Below are 25,435 nucleotides of genomic sequence, written 5' to 3'. Positions count from 1 at the left end.
GTTGCCCTTTTTGGCATCTTGATCTATATTCTCTCTTCTTTGGGTTCTCCATTTTGTTCTTTCTTATGCCACTTTTCCTCTTATTCTTTAGCTCTTCCCGCTTCCTTTGCCTTTGTTGGTTCTGTTGCCCTTCTGGTCTTCTTACCATCTTCATTGTCACTCTTCTGGCTACTCCACACTCAGTCACCTAATTTTGTTGCCTGTCTAGCCTCCTGTTTTCGTCATACTGTTGCTGTTTACTGTCCTTTTCGTTCTGTCGCTCTTCATTCTTCCCTCATCTGACTTTTTCTACACTCTTTAGTGGCCTCCATTGGATATTTTCCTAGCTCTGTAGCTCTTGTTGCCTCCACTCTTCTGGCCTCTTCTTTCATCTTTCTTTTGCTCTTCTCGTTCTGTGGCTCTTGTGTTCTTGTTGCATTTTTTCGCCCTTCTGGCCTTCTCCTGACTTCCCCTTCTCCTTTAGGGCCTATTCCGCACTCTTTTCTGTTTGTCCCATTTCTCATTCTGTTACTTTTCATCCTCCTCCTGTGCTCCATTTTCATTCTATTGTTCTTCTTGTCTGTTCTGCATTTCTTAACTTTTTCTTTTCCCCCTCCTGTCCTTCTGGTTTCCTCTGCTCTTGTATTTCTTGTCTCTTGGCCTTCTCTTCACACTTTATTCTGTTAATTTTAAGCTATTTCCCTATTGAGTTTATGGATCTTTTCTTGCTGCCTCCATTGCTTGTCTTGTTTCCTGCCCTTTCTGGCTATAAATATTATCTAGCTTTGTGTTTCCTTCCTGTCTTTCATCCCTTACTCTTTCTACTTTTCCCTGCTGGTTTTCTGCACACCTAGCTTCCTTCCATATACTTTCTGTTCTTTCCCAGTTCCCACACTCTTCCTCTCTTGGCTTCCTTTTGGCCCTTCTTCCTGTGGAGCTTCACGTGCTTCTTTTCCTGTCTGTGTTTTTTTTTTTTTTTTAACTTCCAAATCCAGTTTTCTTTTCTTCTGCTTATTAACAATTGTATACAGGGGTAATATAGTATATCTGGAGCCTAATGCCTGTATATGGGGGTAATGTGTGTGTATATAGGAGCCTAATGCCTTTGTACGGGGGTAATGTAGTGTATATAGGAGTTTAATACCTGTATACAGGGGGATGTAGTGTGTGTGTATATAGGAGCCTAATGCCTGTATACGGGGAGGGTGTAGTGTATATAGGAGCCTAATGCCTGTATACGGGGAGGGTGTAGTGTATATAGGAGCCTAATGCCTGTATACGGGGAGGGTGTAGTGTATATAGGAGCCTAATGCCTGTATACGGGGAGGGTGTAGTGTATATAGGAGCCTAATGCCTGTATACGGGGAGGGTGTAGTGTATATAGGAGCCTAATGCCTGTATACGGGGAGGGTGTAGTGTATATAGGAGCCTAATGCCTGTATACGGGGAGGGTGTAGTGTATATAGGAGCCTAATGCCTGTATACGGGGAGGGTGTAGTGTATATAGGAGCCTAATGCCTGTATACGAGGAGGGTGTAGTGTATATAGGAGCCTAATGGCTGTATACGAGGAGGGTGTAGTGTATATAGGAGCCTAATGCCTGTATACGGGGAGGGTGTAGTGTATATAGGAGCCTAATGGCTGTATACGGGGAGGGTGTAGTGTATATAGGAGCCTAATGGCTGTATACGGGGAGGGTGTAGTGTGTGTGTATATAGGAGCCTAATGCCTGTATATGGGGAGGGTGTAGTGTATATAGGAGCCTAATGCCTGTATACGAGGATGGTGTAGTGTATATAGGAGCCTAATGGCTGTATACGGGGAGGGTGTAGTGTATATAGAAGCCTAATGGCTGTATACGGGGAGGGTGTAGTGTGTGTATATAGGAGCCTAATGCCTGTATACGGGGAGGATGTAGTGTATAGGAGCCTAATGCCTGTATAATCTATACATTAGTGTATATAGGAGCCTAATGCCTGTATACGGGGAGGGTGTAGTGTATATAGGAGCCTAATGCCTGTATACGGGGAGGGTGTAGTGTATATAGGAGCCTAATGCCTGTATACGGGGAGGGTGTAGTGTATATAGGAGCCTAATGCCTGTATACGGGGAGGGTGTAGTGTATATAGGAGCCTAATGCCTGTATACGGGGAGGGTGTAGTGTATATAGGAGCCTAATGCCTGTATACGAGGAGGGTGTAGTGTATATAGGAGCCTAATGGCTGTATACGGGGAGGGTGTAGTGTATATAGGAGCCTAATGGCTGTATACGGGGAGGGTGTAGTGTGTGTATATAGGAGCCTAATGCCTGTATATGGGGAGGGTGTAGTGTATATAGGAGCCTAATGCCTGTATACGAGGATGGTGTAGTGTATATAGGAGCCTAATGGCTGTATACGGGGAGGGTGTAGTGTATATAGAAGCCTAATGGCTGTATACGGGGAGGGTGTAGTGTGTGTATATAGGAGCCTAATGCCTGTATACGGGGAGGATGTAGTGTATAGGAGCCTAATGCCTGTATAATCTATACATTAGTGTATATAGGAGCCTAATGCCTGTATACGGGGAGGGTGTAGTGTATATAGGAGCCTAATGCCTGTATACGGGGAGGGTGTAGTGTATATAGGAGCCTAATGCCTGTATACGGGGAGGGTGTAGTGTATATAGGAGCCTAATGCCTGTATACGGGGAGGGTGTAGTGTATATAGGAGCCTAATGCCTGTATACGGGGAGGGTGTAGTGTATATAGGAGCCTAATGCCTGTATACGGGGAGGGTGTAGTGTATATAGGAGCCTAATGCCTGTATACGAGGAGGGTGTAGTGTATATAGGAGCCTAATGGCTGTATACGGGGAGGGTGTAGTGTATATAGGAGCCTAATGGCTGTATACGGGGAGGGTGTAGTGTGTGTATATAGGAGCCTAATGCCTGTATATGGGGAGGGTGTAGTGTATATAGGAGCCTAATGCCTGTAAACGAGGATGGTGTAGTGTATATAGGAGCCTAATGGCTGTATACGGGGAGGGTGTTGTATATAGAAGCCTAATGGCTGTATACGGGGAGGGTGTAGTGTGTGTATATAGGAGCCTAATGCCTGTATACGGGGAGGATGTAGTGTATAGGAGCCTAATGCCTGTATAATCTATACATTAGTGTATATAGGAGCCTAATGCCAGTATACGGGGAGGGTGTAGTGTATATAGGAGCCTAATGCCTGTATACGGGGAGGATGTAGTGTATATAGGAGCCTAATGCCTGTATACGGGGAGGGTGTAGTGTATACAGGAGGCTAATACCTGTATAATCTATACATTAGTGTATATAGGAGCCTAATGCCTGTATAATCTATACATTAGTGTATATAGGAGGCTAATGCCTGTATAATCTATACATTAGTGTATATGGGAGCCTAATGCCTGTATAATCTATACATTAGTGTATATAGGAGGCTAATGTCTGTATAATCTATACATTAGTGTATATAGGAGGCTAATGCCTGTATAATCTATACATTAGTGTATATAGGAGCCTAATGCCTGTATAATCTATACATTAGTGTTTATAGGAGGCTAATGCCTGTATAATCTATACATTAGTGTATATGGGAGCCTAATGCCTGTATAATCTATACATTAGTGTATATAGGAGGCTAATGTCTGTATAATCTATACATTAGTGTATATAGGAGGCTAATGCCTGTATAATCTATACATTAGTGTATATAGGAGCCTAATTCCTGTATACGGGGAGGATGTAGTGTATATAGGTGCCTAATGCCTGTATAATCTATACATTAGTGTATATAGGAGGCTAATGCCTGTATAATCTATACATTAGTGTATATGGGAGCCTAATGCCTGTATAATCTATACATTAGTGTATATAGGAGCCTAATTCCTGTATACGGGGAGGATGTAGTGTGTGTATATAGGAGCCTAATGCCTGTATACGGGGAGGGTGTAGTGTATATAGGAGCCTAATGCCTGTATACGGGGAGGATGTAGTGTGTGTATATAGGAGCCTAATGCCTGTATACGGGGAGGATGTAGTGTATATAGGAGCCTAATGCCTGTATACGGGGAGGGTGTAGTGTATATAGGAGCCTAATGCCTGTATACGGGGGGATGTAGTGTATAGGAGCCTAATGCCTGTATACGGGGGGATGTAGTGTATATAGGAGGCTAATGCCTGTATAATCTATACATTAGTGTATATAGGGGGCTGATGCCTGTATAATCTATACATTAGTGTATATAGGAGGCTAATGCCTGTATAATCTATACAGTAGTGTATATAGGAGGCTAATGCCTGTATAATCTATACATTAGTGTATATAGGAGCCTAATTCCTGTATACGGGGAGGATGTAGTGTGTGTATATAGGAGCCTAATGCCTGTATACGGGGAGGGTGTAGTGTATATAGGAGCCTAATGCCTGTATACGGGGAGGGTGTAGTGTATATAGGGGGCTGATGCCTGTATAATCTATACATTAGTGTATATAGGGGGCTGATGCCTGTATAATCTATACATTAGTGTATATAGGAGGCTAATGCCTGTATAATCTATACAGTAGTGTATATAGGGGGCTGATGCCTGTATAATATATATACAGTAGTGTATATAGGAGGCTAATGCCTGTATAATCTATACAGTAGTGTATATAGGGGGCTGATGCCTGTATAATATATATACAGTAGTGTATATAGGAGGCTAATGCCTGTATAATCTATACATTAGTGTATATAGGGGGCTGATGCCTGTATAATATATACAGTAGTGTATATAGGGGTGGTAGTGCTGGTGCACAGGTGTAATAGATCTATCCGCCGTGCTCCTCAGTAATGCATGATCCATCAGTGATGTCATCACCATTAGTTGCAGCCTGGCGGTGAATGAGGCGGCACAGAGGGGGTGTCGGAGCTGGTGGATGATGGGGATAATCCATGGCCGGGGTGAGGCCGGGCGGCAGATGGGGGATTGTCGGTGTGGAGGAGCAGTGTGTAATGGGAACATCTGCAGCTTCTGCCTACAGACCGCAGCGACTCTTTCTCCTCACTCCCTGAGCGGCTTTCTTTGTCTCCTCGCCCTTACCCGAGCTGACACGGAGTCCTCGCCTCCTCCCCTCCGCTCCTCCTCCTCCTCTCCCCTCCTCCTCTCCTATCAGCTGTTCATAAATCATTCATACATGCTGGCCACCATCCAGCCGCTGGCCCTTTAAATGGCACGCGGCTGTCACCATTGTATCTTGTGAAGATTTAACTCGCTGGTGTAGTGTCTGGCGCAGGAGAACGGCGGAGTAATACCGGGAGCTGTGATGGGGTCTCGCCGCCAGCAGGGTGATAGAGAGGAGGGGCTAGGAGTCTCCTCCCTGCTGGGTGATACAGAGAGGAGGGGCTAGGAGTCTCCTCCCCCCTGCAGGGTGATACAGAGAGGAGGGGCTAGGAGTCTCCTCCCCCCTGCAGGGTGATACAGAGAGGAGGGGCTAGGAGTCTCCTCCCCCTGCAGGGTGATACAGAGAGGAGGGGCTAGGAGTCTCCTCCCCCCTGCAGGGTGATACAGAGAGGAGGGGCTAGGAGTCTCCTCCCCCCTGCAGGGTGATACAGAGAGGAGGGGCTAGGAGTCTCCTCCCCCTGCAGGGTGATACAGAGAGGAGGGGCTAGGAGTCTCCTCCCCCTGCAGGGTGATACAGAGAGGAGGGGCTAGGAGTCTCCTCCCCCTGCAGGGTGATACAGAGAGGAGGGGCTAGGAGTCTCCTCCCCCTGCAGGGTGATACAGAGAGGAGGGGCTAGGAGTCTCCTCCCCCTGCAGGGTGATACAGAGAGGAGGGGCTAGGAGTCTCCTCCCTGCTGGGTGATACAGAGAGGAGGGGCTAGGAGTCTCCTCCCCCCTGCAGGGTGATACAGAGAGGAGGGGCTAGGAGTCTCCTCCCCCTGCAGGGTGATACAGAGAGGAGGGGCTAGGAGTCTCCTCCCCCTGCAGGGTGATACAGAGAGGAGGGGCTAGGAGTCTACTCCCTGCTGGGTGATACAGAGAGGAGGGGCTAGGAGTCTCCTCCCCCCTGCAGAGTGATACAGAGAGGAGGGGCTAGGAGTCTCCTCCCCCTGCAGGGTGATACAGAGAGGAGGGGCTAGGAGTCTCCTCCCCCTGCAGGGTGATACAGAGAGGAGGGGCTAGGAGTCTACTCCCTGCTGGGTGATACAGAGAGGAGGGGCTAGGAGTCTCCTCCCCCTGCAGGGTGATACAGAGAGGAGGGGCTAGGAGTCTCCTCCCCCTGTAGGGTCATACAGAGAGGAGGGGCTAGGAGTCTCCTCCCCTGCAGGGTGATACAGAGAGGAGGGGCTAGGAGTCTCCTCCCCCTGTAGGGTGATACAGAGAGGAGGGGCTAGGAGTCTCCTCCCCCTGTAGGGTGATACAGAGAGGAGGGGCTAGGAGTCTACTCCCTGCTGGGTGATACAGAGAGGAGGGGCTAGGAGTCTCCTCCCCCTGCAGGGTGATACAGAGAGGAGGGGCTAGGAGTCTCCTCCCCCTGCAGGGTGATACAGAGAGGAGGGGCTAGGAGTCTACTCCCTGCTGGGTGATACAGAGAGGAGGGGCTAGGAGTCTCCTCCCCCTGCAGGGTGATACAGAGAGGAGGGGCTAGGAGTCTCCTCCCCCTGTAGGGTCATACAGAGAGGAGGGGCTAGGAGTCTCCTCCCCTGCAGGGTGATACAGAGAGGAGGGGCTAGGAGTCTCCTCCCCCTGTAGGGTGATACAGAGAGGAGGGGCTAGGAGTCTCCTCCCCCTGTAGGGTGATACAGAGAGGAGGGGCTAGGAGTCTCCTCCCCCTGTAGGGTGATACAGAGAGGAGGAGCTATGACTCTCCTCCCCCTGCAGGGTGATAGGATGAGCTATGAGTCCACCCCTCCCTCAGGTGATGGGAGGAGCTATGCGTTCCCCCCTTGCAAGGTGATGGGAGGAGCTATGGGTTCCCCCCTTGCAGGGTGATGGGAGGAGCTATGCACCCCCCTTGCAGGGGGATGGGAGGAGCTATGCACCCCCCCACCTTGCAGGGTGATGGGAGGAGCTATGAGCCCCCTTGCAGGGTGATGGGAGGAGCTATGAGCCCCCCTTGCAGGGTGATGGGAGGAGCTATGTCTGCTCCCCTGCAGGGTGATACAAAGAGGAGGGGCTATGAGTCTCCTCCCCCTGTAGGGTGATACAGAGAGGAGGGGCTAGGAGTCTCCTCCCCCTGTAGGGTGATACAGAGAGGAGGAGCTATGACTCTCCTCCCCCTGCAGGGTGATAGGATGAGCTATGAGTCCACCCCTCCCTCAGGTGATGGGAGGAGCTATGCGTTCCCCCCTTGCAAGGTGATGGGAGGAGCTATGGGTTCCCCCCTTGCAGGGTGATGGGAGGAGCTATGCACCCCCCTTGCAGGGGGATGGGAGGAGCTATGCACCCCCCACCTTGCAGGGTGATGGGAGGAGCTATGAGCCCCCTTGCAGGGTGATGGGAGGAGCTATGAGCCCCCCTTGCAGGGTGATGAGAGGAGCTATGTCTGCTCCCCTGCAGGGTGATACAAAGAGGAGGGGCTAGGAGTCTCCTCCCCCTGTAGGGTGATACAGAGAGGAGGAGCTATGACTCTCCTCCCCCTGCAGGGTGATAGGATGAGCTATGAGTCCACCCCTCCCTCAGGTGATGGGAGGAGCTATGGGTTCCCCCCTTGCAGGGTGATGGGAGGAGCTATGCACCCCCTTGCAGGGGGATGGGAGGAGCTATGCACCCCCCACCTTGCAGGGTGATGGGAGGAGCTATGAGCCCCCTTGCAGGGTGATGGGAGGAGCTATGAGCCCCCCTTGCAGGGTGATGGGAGGAGCTATGTCTGCTCCCCTGCAGGGTGATACAAAGAGGAGGGGCTATGAGTCTCCTCCCCCTGTAGGGTGATACAGAGAGGAGGGGCTAGGAGTCTCCTCCCCCTGTAGGGTGATACAGAGAGGAGGAGCTATGACTCTCCTCCCCCTGCAGGGTGATAGGATGAGCTATGAGTCCACCCCTCCCTCAGGTGATGGGAGGAGCTATGCGTTCCCCCCTTGCAAGGTGATGGGAGGAGCTATGGGTTCCCCCCTTGCAGGGTGATGGGAGGAGCTATGCACCCCCCTTGCAGGGGGATGGGAGGAGCTATGCACCCCCCCACCTTGCAGGGTGATGGGAGGAGCTATGAGCCCCCTTGCAGGGTGATGGGAGGAGCTATGAGCCCCCTTGCTGGGTGATGGGAGGAGCTATGAACCCCCTTGCAGGGTGATGGGAGGAGCTATGAACCCCCTTGCAGGGTGTTGGGAGGAGCTATGAGCCCCCTTGCTGGGTGATGGGAGGAGCTATGAACCCCCTTGCAGGGTGATGGGAGGAGCTATGAACCCCCTTGCAGGGTGATGGGAGGAGCTATGAGCCCCCTTGCTGGGTGATGGGAGGAGCTATGAACCCCCTTGCAGGGTGATGGGAGGAGCTATGAACCCCCTTGCAGGGTGTTGGGAGGAGCTATGAGTTCCCCCCCCCCCCCCTCCCCTGCCGGGTGATCCACCACGTTTGCCGTTATAACTGATCACGTCTGTTGTCCCTGGAGACGCGCTAATGATACACCTCCCCTCACAGCTGTGTTGTGCCCCTGGGATGGCGTTACATCATGGCGGTGGGCAGGTTGCGGGGTGTTGCATCACGGGTGTGTGGCGGTGCAGCGGCCGGCGGATTAGTGTTGGTTACAGCTGTGTCTTTATTCTTCATGAATTGTTTTGTCTCCGGAGCAGACCTGGTGGGATTATACTGTCTACAGGTGGAGGACAGTCTAAAGCCCCCGATGGTCCCCTGGGCCGGCGTCTAGAAGAAGGCGCCTTTCCTGCCACTGGTCCTATTAGGAGAGGTTTGGGGTATTATACTGCTCCCCGATCGCCGGCTTCCCCAGGATCCAGCGCAGTTCTGCTCCGGTCCAGGAATTCGGAATTGCCGTATCACAAGGGATTGAGTGACGGCTCAGCCACAAGTACCAGTGTGGTCCGGCGACTCCTGTAAGAAGAGAGCCGGAGTGGCGCAGGAAACCGAGAAAAATAGCAATTGGTATTTTATTCTCCTTCACTGCGCGCACATTTAGAAGGTTATGCCCTGAACATATTTGTTGGAGCGTTTCGTTAAATACCAACAAGTGTATTGACGACTGGTTTATAAAGAATTTCAGACTTGTCACGAAAAGTTACGTTAAGTGTCAAAAAAAAGTCTATAATCTCCCCCCACACAATAAAAATAGCCATTCATTCCGCCACAGCTCCTGGCCCCACCGCGGGCGCAGCACCAGGCCCGGCCTTCCTCGTGGCCTTTGTGCTCCAGTCGGGGTCCTGCTCTTATTTTCTATGTTTATTTTGGGGTCTTTATTGCACGCCTACCTTCTGTGTACTGACGTCTTCTATTTCCACACCAGAATCTGCTACGAAACCCGCGTGTGACTGGAGCTGTGGCCGACCGTTCACTCTTGATGAGACCACCACAGATGAGTGGTCCCAGTTGGAGTGGTGGCACACAGTCAGCCACATTCACAAAGAGCCCTGGTTGGCGGGATGAGTGGGTATCGGGTGTCTTGGTTTTCAGCCTCCCACCGATCGAGACATTATCTCCCATATCGTAGATACAGTGATGAATTCCAAACTTGAGAATCCCCCCACCTTATCCATATATGACTGGGAGTACTTGCACCCACCAGCTGTCTGTGCTGGCAGCGGACCACCGGATATGCCCCCCCCTCTCCATATATTACTGGGGGTACCTGCACCCACCAGCTGTCTGTGCTGGCAGCGGACCACCGGATATGCCACCCTCCCCATATATTACTGGGAGTACCCGCACCCACCAGCTGTCTGTGCTGGCAGCGGACCACCGGATATGCCCCCCTCCCCATATATTACTGGGAGTACCCGCACCCACCAGCTGTCTGTGCTGGCAGCGGACCACCGGATATGCCCCCCCCTCTCCATATATTACTGGGGGTACCTGCACCCACCAGCTGTCTGTGCTGGCAGCGGACCACCGGATATGCCCCCCTCCCCATATATTACTGAGGGTACCTGCACCCACCAGCTGTCTGTGCTGGCAGCGGACCACCGGATATGCCCCCCTCCCCATATATTACTGAGGGTACCCGCACCCACCAGCTGTCTGTGCTGGCAGCGGACCACCGGATATGCCCCCTCCCCATATATTACTGAGGGTACCCGCACCCACCAGCTGTCTGTGCTGGCAGCGGACCACCGGATATGCCCCCCTCCCCATATATTACTGGGAGTACCCGCACCCACCAGCTGTCTGTGCTGGCAGCGGACCACCGGATATGCCCCCCCCTCTCCATATATTACTGGGGGTACCTGCACCCACCAGCTGTCTGTGCTGGCAGCGGACCACCGGATATGCCCCCCTCCCCATATATTACTGAGGGTACCTGCACCCACCAGCTGTCTGTGCTGGCAGCGGACCACCGGATATGCCCCCCTCCCCATATATTACTGAGGGTACCCGCACCCACCAGCTGTCTGTGCTGGCAGCGGACCACCGGATATGCCCCCTCCCCATATATTACTGAGGGTACCCGCACCCACCAGCTGTCTGTGCTGGCAGCGGACCACCGGATATGCCCCCCCTCCATATATTACTGGGGGTACCCGCACCCACCAGCTGTCTGTGCTGGCAGCGGACCACCGGATATGCCCCCCTCCCCATATATTACTGAGGGTACCCGCACCCACCAGCTGTCTGTGCTGGCAGCGGACCACCGGATATGCCCCCCCTCTCCATATATTACTGGGGGTACCTGCACCCACCAGCTGTCTGTGCTGGCAGCGGACCACCGGATATGCCCCCCCTCCATATATTACTGGGGGTACCCGCACCCACCAGCTGTCTGTGCTGGCAGCGGACCACCGGATATGCCCCCCTCCCCATATATTACTGAGGGTACCTGCACCCACCAGCTGTCTGTGCTGGCAGCGGACCACCGGATATGCCCCCCCCCTCCATATATTACTGGGGGTACCTGCACCCACCAGCTGTCTGTGCTGGCAGCGGACCACCGGATATGCCCCCCCTCTCCATATATTACTGAGGGTACCCGCACCCACCAGCTGTCTGTGCTGGCAGCGGACCACCGGATATGCCCCCCCCCTCTCCATATATTACTGGGGGTACCCGCACCCACCAGCTGTCTGTGCTGGCAGCGGACCACCGGATATGCCCCCCCCTCTCCATATATTACTGGGGGTACCCGCACCCACCAGCTGTCTGTGCTGGCAGCGGACCACCGGATATGCCCCCCCCCCTCTCCATATATTACTGGGGGTACCCGCACCCACCAGCTGTCTGTGCTGGCAGCGGACCACCGGATATGCCCCCCCCCCTCTCCATATATTACTGGGGGTACCCGCACCCACCAGCTGTCTGTGCTGGCAGCGGACCACCGGATATGCCCCCCCCTCTCCATATATTACTGGGGGTACCTGCACGCACCAGCTGTCTGTGCTGGCAGCGGACCACCGGATATGCCCCCCCCCCTCTCCATATATTACTGGGGGTACCCGCACCCACCAGCTGTCTGTGCTGGCAGCGGACCACCGGATATGCCCCCCCCTCTCAATATATTACTGGGGGTACCTGCACCCACCAGCTGTCTGTGCTGGCAGCGGACCACCGGATATGCCCCCCCCCCTCTCCATATATTACTGGGGGTACCCGCACCCACCAGCTGTCTGTGCTGGCAGCGGACCACCGGATATGCCCCCCCCCCCCCTCTCCATATATTACTGGGGGTACCCGCACCCACCAGCTGTCTGTGCTGGCAGCGGACCACCGGATATGCCCCCCCCCCCCTCTCCATATATTACTGGGGGTACCTGCACCCACCAGCTGTCTGTGCTGGCAGCGGACCACCGGATATGCCCCCCCCCCCCCCTCTCCATATATTACTGGGGGTACCCGCACCCACCAGCTGTCTGTGCTGGCAGCGGACCACCGGATATGCCCCCCCCCCCCCTCTCCATATATTACTGGGGGTACCTGCACCCACCAGCTGTCTGTGCTGGCAGCGGACCACCGGATATGCCCCCCCTCTCCATATATTACTGGGGGTACCCGCACCCACCAGCTGTCTGTGCTGGCAGCGGACCACCGGATATGCCCCCCCCTCTCCATATATTACTGGGGGTACCTGCACCCACCAGCTGTCTGTGCTGGCAGCGGACCACCGGATATGCCCCCCCCCCCTCTCCATATATTACTGGGGGTACCTGCACCCACCAGCTGTCTGTGCTGGCAGCGGACCCCCAGATATGGCTGTTACAGATACTGCAGGTGAATAGGAGGGCGCTTGCAGTCCCAGTAACGGCCACTACACGACGATCAGTAGGTTGTCGGACCCCCATGAGGCCCCTTAATCCCTGCTCACCTCAGTGTCCATTTATTTATTGTTTTTGGTCCTACATTGCTTGATTTCACAGGACAAAAAAAAATCTGTCAGTCATACAGGCTCATACAACCTAAAGTCACAACATGGCGGAAGCATGATTACCTCAGAAATGTTGATGGCGGTTTTCTAATAATGAGCGGAGTACAGATGGCGGCTGTAATACAATATGGCTACCGTGGAGCATGGCTGCTGGGACGACTCCTCTGTAATGGAGGCTGACCAGATGTGAGGTAAATGACAAAACAGCACAACTCTAAGGAGAAGGGGCGGAGCTGGCCACCACAGCGAATCAGATCGCAAGCTTTATGTTCCTGCCAGGCATAGCAACAGATGAGCTGTAACCTGATTGGTTCAAATGAGTAACATCATTGTGTTTTGATTTTTGCACCCCCGTTGACCATAATGGGACGTCCACAAAATGGCTTCTTGCCTCTAGGTCAAGCAGGGAAAAATGGTAGCTTCCATTCAATACAGATTAAAAGGTAGTCTATGGCAACCAATCAGGATGTAGGTTTCATCTTAGTTTGCCTTGATACTGTAAGAGCTCGAATCTGATTGGTTGATATGGGGCAAAAAAAAAAAAAAAAAAAAAAAATATATATATATATTTATTATTATTATTATTATTATTATTATTTATATAGCACCATTGATTCCATGGTGCTGTACATGAGAAGGGGTTACATACAAGTTACAGATATTACATACAGTAAACAAACTAACAATGACAGACTGATACAGAGGGGCGAGGACCCTGCCCTTGCGGGCTTACATTCTACAGGATATATATGTATATATGTATATATCCTGTAGAATGTAAGCCCGCAAGGGCAGGGTCCTCGCCCCTCTGTATCAGTCCGTCATTGTTAGTTTGTCTACTGTATGTGATATTTCTAACTTGTATGTAACCCCTTCTCATGTACAGCACCATGGAATCAATGGTGCTATATAAATAATAATAATAATAATAATAATAATAATATTAATATATAAATTAGTTGGGTGGTAGATAATTTATGAACCCTCTTTCCCCCTCACAGCCCCGTGAATCGGCCTCCCCACTTTTGAGGTCGGCGCACCTAACGGGCCTCCTCCCCCATGGTTTTGGTGCTTGCCAACCACCAGCTTTTGGGGTTGGCGTGCCTTTTGGCCACCCAAAACTCCTGCTTTTGGGGTTGGCGTGCCTTTGGGCCGCCCAATCCCCCTGGTTTTGGGGTTGGCGTGCCTTTTGGCCGCCCAATCCTCCTGCTTTTGGGGTTGGCGTGCCTTTGGGCCGCCCAATCCTCCTGATTTTGGGGTTGGCGTGCCTTTTGGCCGCCCAATCCCCCTGCTTTTGGGGTTGGCGTGCCATCTGCTCCCATCCACCCCTCCTGCTTTTGGGGTTGACGTGCCTTTGGGCCGCCCAATCCTCCTGCTTTTGGGGTTGGCGTGCCTTTTGGCCGCCCAATCCCCCTGGTTTTGGGGTTGGCGTGCCTTTTGGCCGCCCAATCCTCCTGCTTTTGGGGTTGGCGTGCCTTTGGGCCGCCCAATCCTCCTGCTTTTGGGGTTGGCGTGCCTTTTGGCCGCCCAATCCCCCTGGTTTTGGGGTTGGCGTGCCTTTTGGCCGCCCAATCCTCCCGCTTTTGGGGTTGGCGTGCCTTTGGGCCGCCCAATCCTCCTGCTTTTGGGGTTGGCGTGCCTTTGGGCCACCCAATCCTCCTGCTTTTGGGGTTGGCGTGCCTTTTGGCCGCCCAATCCCCCTGCTTTTGGGGTTGGCGTGCCATCTGCTCCCATCCACCCCTCCTGCTTTTGGGGTATTCAAGCCCCCCCCCCACCCCCTTTTGCCTTCTGCCCCCCCCCCCCCCCCTCTGTCTTTGGAGTTGGAATGTCTGCCTATTGGCCGCCCAATCCTCCTGCTTTTGGGGTTGGCGTGCCTTTTGGCCGCCCAATCCTCCTGCTTTTGGGGTTGGCGTGCCTTTTGGCCGCCCAATCCTCCTGCTTTTGGGGTTGGCGTGCCTTTTGGCCGCCCAATCCTCCTGCTTTTGGGGTTGGCGTGCCTTTGGGCCGCCCAATCCCCCTGCTTTTGGGGTTGGCGTGCCTTTGGGCCGCCCAATCCCCCTGATTTTGGGGTTGGCGTGCCTTTGGGCCGCCCAATCCCCCTGATTTTGGGGTTGGCGTGCCTTTGGGCCGCCCAATCCCCCTGATTTTGGGGTTGGCGTGCCTTTTGGCCGCCCAATCCCCCTGATTTTGGGGTTGGCGTGCCTTTTGGCCGCCCAATCCCCCTGATTTTGGGGTTGGCGTGCCTTTTGGCCGCCCAATCCCCCTGATTTTGGGGTTGGCGTGCCTTTTGGCCGCCCAATCCCCCTGCTTTTGGGGTTGGCGTGCCTTTTGGCCGCCCAATCCCCCTGCTCTTGGGGTTGGCGCGCCTTTTGGCCGCCCAATCCCCCTGCTTTTGGGGTTGGCGCGCCTTTTGGCCGCCCAATCCCCCTGCTTTTGGGGTTGGCGCGCCTATTCAAGCCACCCCCCCCCTTTTGCCTGCTGCCCCCCTTCTGCTTTTGGAGTTGGAGCGTCTGCCTGTCCCCCACTTTTGGGGTTGGTGCAAATTTTGGGCACCCTTACAACCCTTTTTGCTTTTGAAGTAAGCATCACGTGGGTACGTTAAGATTTTCAGTTTTGCAACTTGCAATATTAAATCCTAACAAAAGAGGGAAATAAAATCTTACAATATTTTTAACAATCACCGTGAAGATTTTCATCTAGGATTTATGCCACGGGTGTTCCTAAGCCAACCTGTCACATGTGAACGCTGGGCCCGCGTCCCATGGTAGACAGATGACACCCACAGGTGTCTTGTGTTCTTATAGTCAGTCGCACTCCCACCACCCCGCCAGTTTACCAGCTGCTTCAACTTTTGGACGGCTACCAATAAAAAGGAAGCGTGACCGTATTGGTACCGCAGGTGTCCAGGGGTGGCCCGTCCGGCGTGATCTCCACAAGTCCATCTTTTTATTGCATTAGTGAAATGTGCTGCGCACTGTGGGATTTTTAAAAAACATTATCCAGTTATATGGCTCTGTATCCGTCTACTTCTAAGGGGCGATCTAGCGTTGAACGGTAATGGGTGCAACCTTGTTGTCAAAATCCATTTTACTTCCGGCTGGGCAGGAGGTGACGTACAAAAACATTTGTGCAAATTTCATTTTTTTTCCTTGTGTATGCTAGAATTCCTTTAATCTGGCATTAAAGTAGCTGGGCTATTAACAAAAATTAATTTAAAAAAATTATCAGATGGCAGAATTGAATTATATTATTATTTATTATAATAAATATTAATTTATATATTTTTTTTCGCAATGTCTCTTGATGGATTCGTTCTATTAAATTTTTAGTATTTAAAATGGATTCTTTACATGAATGGAGGGTCTAGAATTTCTGTATTTTATTTTTAGGTGAAAGTTCAATACAGTAGTGATATACAAGCATTGTGCAGAATTTTATAAGGCCGGCTTCATACCAAGTATGCGGTTTTACGCCATTATTTTGGCCACAAGACCTGACCAACCTTTTTGACCAAGTGTAATAGGTACTTGTATTGCTAATTCGGTAGCACAATCGGGTGCTGTGACACGCAGGCATAATACAGATGTAAGAAATGCACCAGCATTACACTAGTGTGACAGACGCTTGGCTATGTACAGCTGTAGCACAGTTTCTACAACAATTTCGAATTCCATAAAAAAGTGAAAAAAGGGGAGATTTTGTTTTTATTTCCTTTTGGTGCTGTAAGTTCCTTTTTTAATTTAGTATTGCTCAACAGGTTCCTTTTGCGGAAAAGGGGCAACGAGTGCCATGTACAGCACCTCAACCCAGCCCTGAGGAAAAGACCCGATCATCTGCAGGTCTTATCCTGGGACTTGGCAGCACTCATCACCCTCAACTGAGCTGAGAACTCTACATTACTCCTCCATGCACTTGCCCCTGCTCTACCTCCAGGCCGCGATCTTGGGCAGCTTAATCGAGCGAGAAAAAGCATTCAGTGGGCTAAAGTAACGCTAATTTTGTTTTTGGGCTAAAAAGGGCTCCGTTGATTGACACAGTAGGTAATGTCTACCGAATTCAAAAAGGTGTATTTGTATTGTAGGGGGTGGCAATGGGGTAAACGGTAGGGGCTGGCATTATTTGCTCTGGTGGGCATCTTTATAATAGCAAGTAGGTTTTACCGTCTGTAGAGGAAGGACCTGATGCCGTTTTTGTTTTTCGAGGGGGCTATTAAGATTAATAATAATCTGCAATTCCATGTCAACTTTTTCTTTTAGTCAAACCCCCAAGAACATGTTGGACTGTTTTGGTTTATTGGTGAAGCATAAAGACCACCATAAACATAAGATGACTGTTGGACAAACGATGGTTCTGTCTTCCCAAACACAATGCCCGCCAGGCCTGTGCTTTTGTCCGGTAGTCCAAAAGGATCGAAAGACTGAAATCAAATCTGCAAGATCCTTAACTCCCCCAATAATTGTTCTTGGCACCTGTACACCGTAGACCCGGCTGAACCTTGCCGATCTCAACATTGTTGTATATGGGGAGACTTAAGAAAAGCTGGCAGTGTATACGTATTAAAGACTATCTACCTGACCTCCATATACACATGAACGCTCAGTTAGGCCGACCTTTCATGTATTTTCAACCGGGCAAGAGGAGAATGTCTCTTTAAGACGCCATTGAAATTCCAGATTCCCTTCTCTCCCCTGACCTTTGTCGGGAGGGCCCCATACACATCAGGCAGTCTGCGCTCAAATCGTTGGGTTCTGCTGACTTTCATCTAATGTGTATAGGGACCTTAACAGTCAAAAAGATCCAACATGGCCTTGAAGGTGAACATTTAACAAGACCATTATAATGCATGTGGGAAACTTTAGAAATCCCTTTTGAGTAAAATTTTTGTCTTGCAGATGGACAAACTTTGTCTAAATAAAGTTTATTGAAAAAGTTTTGCACTGTGAAGTTGGCTATAGTGACCTTGGCAACCTATAAAATCCACTAGGACTCTGGTTGCTATGGGTAACGAGGCCTAGTTTTCTGATTCACACTGATCTCTTCAACAAACTTTATGTAAACTAACGCACAACTTTTTTTTTCAGGGGGAACAATAGTAATTTTTTTCTTTTCTTTTTTTTTCTTTTTTTTTTTCAACAAAGTGGACAAATTCTGTTTTCAGGGTTTTGTTTTCCTAGATTTATGAGAATAGCCAATTATTTAGTGTTAGTGGCCGAATTTGTCCCCTTTGTTGAAACTGTTAAAATGTTGTTCTGCTTTTGTCTCATTTCTAGCAGGAGAAAGTCCTTGAAGCTTTGACTGTCTGATATCTTATTGACATGGCCCCTGTGGCTTTCCATTGTAGTGGAACTACTAGTCCCAGCATTCACTGACAGCTGGAAACCGCAAGAGTTCTGCCTGTGTCATATTATATTTTGCATATTGTTATTGCTTACTGCTGAATTCTGTATTTTAGCACTGACCCCCACGCACTGCGACCATCACGACTTCTGATCTCACACACACTCACTACGCTGATTTCTTTGCCTCCACTAATCCTGTTTGTTTTGTCTTCAGGGTATGTCGTACGCTCTGCTTTGATATCAAATCTGGCCCTTCGCCTTCGAGGACACGGTGAGTTTGATGCATTCATGTTGGATCCTGTTTTTATGTGAATGTATTCAAGTGAAAAAATAAGATAGACCTTAGACCAAAACCTCAAGTTTATGGTCCCTGTACGAGACCCCTGCCATACAGAGCCCAAATCATGCTTTCCATCTAAACAAATCCCAAAGTAGGCTCCACCTGCCTAGACTGGACCTTCCCTCCTCTCCACCGAGCTGTCCTGGGCCTAGACTGGACCTTCCCTCCTCTCCACTGAGCTGTCCTGGGCCTAGTTTGGACCCTCACTAAAACCGCCAAAACAAATTCCAATTCAGAATCCTAGACCAGAGAAAGAACCAAAATAAATATATATATATATATATATATATATATATATATATATATATATATATATATATATATACATACATATACATATAGATATTATCACAGGAATGTACACAATGGGGACTATATAGATATAGATATACAGATAGATAGATATAGATAGATAGATATAGATAGATAGATAGATAGATATATATACATATAGATATATATATAGATACATCTAGATATATAGATACATATAGATATATAGATACATATAGATATATAGATACATATAGATATATAGATACATATAGATATATAGATACATATAGATATATAGATACATATAGATATTATCACAGGAATGTACACAATGGGGAATATATAGATAGATAGATAGATATTATCACAGGAATGTACACCATGGGGACTATCTGACCCTGTCAGGTGCCCTAATACTGGTCCCTACCTGACAGCGGAGGGTGGCACCCTAAGTTTCAGCGGTAGGCGCCCCCACTCCTCGACGGCTGGCCCTGATAGCACTATACACACCCTGTGATCCCTAAAAAAAATGTCCCAATGTATTTATTACCCAAAAATGAAAAAAATATACAAAATCAAAAAAATGAAGAAAATGGAAAAGAGAAAATCAGAAAAAAACTGAACACAGCAAGAAAACACAAAATTTGTTATTTGCCCCAGAGATCACCCCTAATAGGGAATAGTAGAAAAATGTATAGTAAACCATTGAGCAGAAACACAATAACCATGTCTGTTTTATCCAAAATATGCAGTAGCAAAGGGCCACTCCAGCTGACTAACATAATATTCAAATCAGCCCTGTGGTTAAATATATCCAACAATCAAATTGGTCAAATGACCCCTTGGTATCTGGGTACTCCTAATGGAGCCATGACCCCAAAAGTAAAAATAATAACAAAGCATCCCATAGGGACCCCCGAGCTTAATGTCATACACAGCTGCATAGATAACACCCCATTTTGATAATTCAATCTAATCATATGCACAACGCTTCTAGTCATCTGTGTCCCGATGTGACAACTCAGGCGCTGGGGGTATTCATTCAGCCATGTAGCTCAAAGGGTCTCCAACAGGGATGTCCTCCCTAATTATGCCCGACGTGTTTCCCCCCCCCCCCCCCCCCCCCCGCGGGTGTCCCGGGGGTTCATCAGGGGATGTGGACCGTCCAGATGGTGAGAGGGTCCTAGTCTGGACCCTCCCTCCACGCTGCCCAGCTGTAGTGATGAGCAACTATACTTGTTTGTTAGTGCTCGGAGATTGTTTTTGTTGACGCAGCTGCATGATTTACAGCTACTAGCCAGGCTGAAAACATGTGGGGGTTGCCCGGTTGAAAACATGTGGGGGTTGCCTGGTTGCTAGGGAATCCCCACATGTAATCAAGCTGTCTAGTAGCCGCAAATCATGCAGCTGCTACGAGGAAAACTAAATCTTCGAGCAGTCACAAATACTCGGAGACCACCCGAACGTGCTTGGGAAAAACTGAGCAACGAGTATACTCGCTTATCACTACCCAGCTGTCCTGGGACTAGACTGCACCCTCCCCCCTTCACCGCCGAGCTGTCCTGGGCCTAGACTGCACCCTCCACCGAGCTGTCCTGGGCCTAGACTGGACCCTCCCCCCTCGCTACCAAGCTGTCCTGGGCCTAGACTGGACCCCCATTGCCACAGAGCTGTCCTGGGCCTCGACTGCACCCTCCACCGAGCTGTCATGGGCCTAGACTGCACCCTCCACCGAGCTGTCCTGGGCCTAGACTGGACCCTCCCCCCTCGCCACCGAGCTGTCCTGGGCCTAGACTGAACCATTGCCGCCGAGCTGTCCTGGGCCTAGACTGGACCCTTTCCCCGTTATATGAACCCCACTCAGAAATTCAGATGTAACTGGGTATCCAAGTAGCTGAGATATGGGAGCTGTTTGGTCATGGCTTTTCCCTTGGATACATTCTGAATTGATGTTTTGTGGTCTAACAAATGAACACTTTACTAAATGTCTTCCTCTTTGCCATGCCTAGAAGAATCTGAGGTATGAGCTGCTGTTCGCTGAGGTCCTCAAACTGTGGAGCCATCTTGGCTGTGCTTGGCCTAGCTGTGACCTTATAGTCACCGGTAGGAGACATATCGCTGATGGTCCAGGTAATCTCAGTGTTCCCTACATGATGGACGGCTGGCCAATGCATGTCTACAAAGGGAACTCAACAGCTCCTTGTACCTCAGCTTCCGGAAGTCCATCACATTGATGGACCCTAATGGATGACCCTGAACTGGATGGACAAATGTCTTTTTTCGGCCTTACTAACTATGTTACTATATACAATTAGGTTCTGTAGAAGGACGTAGATCTGGGGATTTATTATGATGGAATATAGGCTGAACTGGATGGACAAATGTCTTTTTTCGGCCTTACTAACTATGTTACTATGTTAATAATACACATCGGTGTGAGGTAATCTCAGATGCCCACAACGATTTTACACTGACTTACTGATGTGTTAACTGCAGTACTTTTCCACATTCTGGCGGATTCCCATTTACCTGCACGATTCCAGGCTCTCTTCCAGCATCCTGGAAATTTCCTGGGCATGCGTTACAGGAACAGAGCCACATAGGTTACATCATTTGTAATCCGCCCTGGTAGTGATAAGCCGTCAGATACATTGGCCTCTACTAAAGGGCCCGACAAAGTGGCTTCCGGGGAGCCCAAATCTATTTGGTGCTATGTACCTTTTTTAAGGCGTCTTCTCTGCCAGTCTGAAGCTTTTAACCTCTGCGTTCGTGGTCTACGGGACTGCTGGAAATTTCCAAGTGCTATCCAGCAGTCCCATAGACAATGATTGGTGTGGCGGTTAAACAGGTACTCCCATCACCAAGATCCTATCCCTGTCTCCATCTCAACGATGCTATCCCAATATGTAGTAGGTGTAGTAATATTAACAAATACCCCCAATTAGCTCATCAGAAGAGCTATACTACATTTCTATGTCGTTTAACCCACGTGCAGAGCATTGCAGTAGCTTAGGTATCATATGATTCATAGTATTATAACTATGGATACCTAAGCTACAGCAGTGCCCTGCACATGGGATAAGTGGCATAACGAATCAGGAGAACTATACTACATTTCTAATTGGTGTATTTGCTAATATTATTATTATTACACCTACACCATATTGGGATAGCATAGTTGAGATGGAAATACACCTTTAAGCATGCGCAGCTTCATGTCATTCAAGTTGAACCTATTCCTGAGTACCAGGGCTGTGGAGTCGGTAAGCCAAACCTCCGACTCCTCAATTTCCATGACTCTGACTCCACCAAAATGGCCTACGACTCCGACTCCACAGCCCTGCTGGGTACTACTCTCAGGATTTCTAGGGTCCAAGCAGCTAGACCCATACTGATACATAAATTACCCTACTATCTAATTCTGAGACTATCCCTTTATATGTGGTCGTAAAATGTCGGACTATCTAAGTAGACTTCGTTTCATGTGCTGACTGAAGACTTTCCAAGAGGGAAGGAGACCGTTCTCCATTCCTAACTGTACAGAAGACCCATTCAGAAATGGACCATTCTTTTCTATATTTCCACCTTATTGTTATTAAACAAAAAAAAAATGGATTGGTCGTTCATTCTAGTTGTTGGAGTGAGAGGGTATAATCCACGGCTGTACATAGCCCCTATTAGCGGTGTGAGGGTTGGTGTTCAATGTTGGTCCTACAATGGTGGTTTTCATGTTTGTTGTAGACCTTGCTTGGGAGGTGCTGACCTTTTTTAGGTGCCGTTGGGTCCATTATATAATACATGATCGACCAATGACCTATTCGAACATCTTAATATTTCATAAGAGTAACAAATAAGACCCCACAAGGCCTAAATAAGTTCCCAAAAGGCAGAACCTGAATGTGTAAAGAGGTCTCGCAGGTCTACAAACTGACATGAGCCGGCCCTCCATTCTAAGAATTCTTCCACATTTGGTGGAGATTGCGGGTCTTCTGTGACTTAGATCAAGTGGTGACAGTTAGGATTTACAACCTTCAACTAGAATAAAATAGTGAAGGAATCGGGGTATCTTTTGCTTATAGTCTTGTATGTCGATAGTATACTTATTTTTTTTTTTTTACCTACCCTTTTCCAGTCCTTTCTTGGCATGGTCAATGTGAAGGGATCAAAAACTGTAATATCACCAGGATGAGCTTTTTTCAGATTGCCTGAAAGGGGGATAACAGGGAGAGGCTCTTGGTACAGGCAATTCTCTAATTCATAGATTGATCTAAAGGGCGAAATTAAACCCCACACTCTTCCCTACCCCGAGTTATTTGGGTCCATCCTGGAAATTTCGGTCACTTCTTAAGGACCCTCGAAAGCTTCAAGCAGATAATTTGAGATCTGTGATTGGTCCTCTGTATATTAAGGGTGACTCCGATAACTTTTACTTGTGCTTCCACCCAAGTTCGTCACGTACTCGTTATGTCACACGCATTTGCGACACTTCTCGGAGACTTGTGAAAGTTTTAATGTAAAGGAGAAGTGTTTGTACCATCGGTTTCTGAGAAAAAAAAAAGTTACCGTCGTTATGGGAAAAGGGGGTTGCTGCTCTGTGGCAGAGACGGACGCTCTGCAGGTTTCGTGGAAAACAAATTGAACTGAACAGCTCTTCGTCAACTGTATGGGTCAAACCCCCTTTTTAGGACAACCTCTAATAACCTTTCCATCTATGACTCTTCAAAATCTAGTGCTGTCTGTAGTAGTCACGTGGGGGGCAAAAAAAATAAAAGTTCCCGTCTTAGTCACAGCTTTCCCTCGGATACTATTTCGAGAGAGACTGTTCTGGGACTATTTATAATCGGAGCTATTTTTGTTCCAGCCAAGTTTTTTATTTATTTTTTTTAGGAATAGTGATCCATTCGGGTCCTGACGTTGCGTTACGACTGGATGACGCTTTCGCCCTCCTACGCCCACTCTGTGGCGGGGGAAAAAGGGGAACAGAATGTCTCGCATCTCACGGTGCAGACGGTGTACAGTGATCTCATGTGTCGTAAATAGATATGTGGAGATAAGCCCAAGATGGACATAATATGTGCGTGAAATACTACTCTGAGCCCCCCGCTTCCCAAACTTCTGCCCCCTATTCTTCGTTCTACACCCCCCCCCTTTTTTTTGCCTGTCTCTGTTCTTTCTGCGTATCCCCCTGCTTCTTCCCGTCTTTGTCTACCCCCCCAGTACTATGTCGCGTTTCCTCCTCCTCCCCAAATTCAACCCCATCGTTTGTCTCCCTGCCTCATGCCTCTCGCCCCCCTATCTTCTGCTTGCTTTTCTGTCAGAAACTTCTTCCTGCCGCTCTCCCTCCTCCCACATCTGTCTTTCGCCTCTCTCCCCCTCCATTCTTTCTTTTCCTTGTTCTCCTTTGTCTCTCTCTCCCCTCTCGTCTCTTCTTCTGTGTTTCTCTGATGTCACTTCCTTCCCCCCTCTCCTAACACTGTAGTCTTCTCATGTCTCATTGTATTTATGGATGCGACATCCCTCCACCCCTGTCTTAAGCCCCCAATGTCGTCGTCGTCATTCATTCAGACACCTGCCTACACTAGTGCCCGGGTCCTTGAACGCCCCTTGGGATCCTCTTCGTACAATCCAACATCAATCCTTCGAGTTCTTTTGACTTGACCCTCAGGTGTCTACAGATGGTCCTACGCGTAAAGATTTGTCTAATCAAACTCTTCGATCACGAACAAAAATTCTCCAGATCCTAAGAGTTTTCTCGCTTCTTTAATCTCACGGTTGACCAAGAATGCCAAGTTTTTCTTATTTTTTTTTGTTTTATTGTCGGTCTCCTCACAAGATTTGGGCAAACCCTTAAGTCAAACAAGAAGTTAATTCCCTAAAATGTTTTGTATGTGTTGTAGTAACGTGGTCGTGACTGACCATCTGAGTGATTTGAGCTTCCCTCTAACGACAGATCTTCCACTCTTTGCCGACTAGTTGGCGCTCTTGTAGCTCGCACCGTCAGAAATAAGTTTACGTAGTTGACTGTTGTCGGTCGTTGACTCTTTTCTACCTTAAATCTTTTAAGCACAGTCCGTTCCACCTTTAAAAAAAAAAAACGAAGAGTGGGCCGGGAGTGGGAGTGGTGTGTGGTCAGGGAATCCCGGGTGGGTGTGTGTCTCGGGGTTGTAGTGACATCATCAGTGTCCCTTTAAACTTGACTCCGGGGAGAGATGGCGGAGGTGAGGGAAGGCGGAGCTTGGTGGGGGAAGAAGAGCGTGAGAGAACAAACGATAAAGTCATAATGAGCTGGCTCGCAGTCGAGAGCGAGTGGGACCGTGCTGGAACCACGGCTGTGCTGCTCTGAAGTCGGTCGTCTTGTCTTTACCGGTAGCTGTCTGTCACTTACAACTTGTCCAGGCGGAGTGTGAGGAGCTTTTGAAGACTTTTCCGTGGCAGCGGTCTCTTTGTCCTGAAGGTGAGTGACAGCTGAGTTCTTGGCTTGTGATCACACCCGTGCTACTCTCGGGTTATGCAGTCGACCAAAAAATGCTGCGGAAACGCATCAAAATCCACAACCTGTGAACATAGCCTTAGGGTATCACAGCCTTGACCTGTCTAATTCATTCCTCTTTCGCTGAAGCACTCGGGCAGTCTCTTGCACTTGCTCGTTATATTTCCGTCTCTTGACACCGCTTTTCCTACAGCTCGCTTTGTGCCCCCCTCCTCTCTCCTTCCTGATTTCAGCCTGGCTTACATTGTCTGTCACTTCCTTTGTCTAGCAGTCTCATTGTCCGCATCTCTCGCCCTTCTGGCTGGCTGTCTCTCACACGCCTAACCGGTTTCTTCTGTGCAGTCTAGCTGTCACCAGCTGCCTCTTTCTGTTGGTGTCTCGCTCTCCCCCCCCCCCCCACCCCGCCGATGTGTTGAGCACGCGCTCTCGCGCACAAGATGTCGCTCTTCTGTGTCGTTGTACGGTCATGTGATCGCCTCTGTTTTTCCCTAACCCCTT

General features: G+C 49.5%; 1 protein-coding gene across 6 annotated transcripts in view; it reads left to right on the top strand.

Moving 5' to 3' along the window:
• Positions 1-25,435, top strand: part of KDM6B (lysine demethylase 6B) — a 120,476-nt gene that overhangs the window by 72,644 nt on the left and 22,397 nt on the right. For 2 of the 6 annotated variants that reach the window (XM_069767424.1, XM_069767423.1), the window contains exon 2: positions 18,046-18,102. The gene's annotated coding sequence lies outside the window, so the exon portion shown is untranslated. Of the gene's footprint in view, positions 1-16,249; positions 18,103-24,739; positions 24,902-25,435 lie in introns of those variants that run through there. The other 4 variants (XM_069767422.1, XM_069767421.1, XM_069767426.1 and 1 more) reach the window with 4 other exon arrangements.

The sequence above is a fragment of the Ranitomeya imitator genome, chromosome 4 (assembly GCF_032444005.1).
Source record: "Ranitomeya imitator isolate aRanImi1 chromosome 4, aRanImi1.pri, whole genome shotgun sequence".
NCBI lineage: Eukaryota > Metazoa > Chordata > Amphibia > Anura > Dendrobatidae > Ranitomeya > Ranitomeya imitator.
The sequence above is the reverse complement of the archived record's forward strand: the minus strand, read 5'-3'. Positions and strand labels throughout refer to the sequence as shown.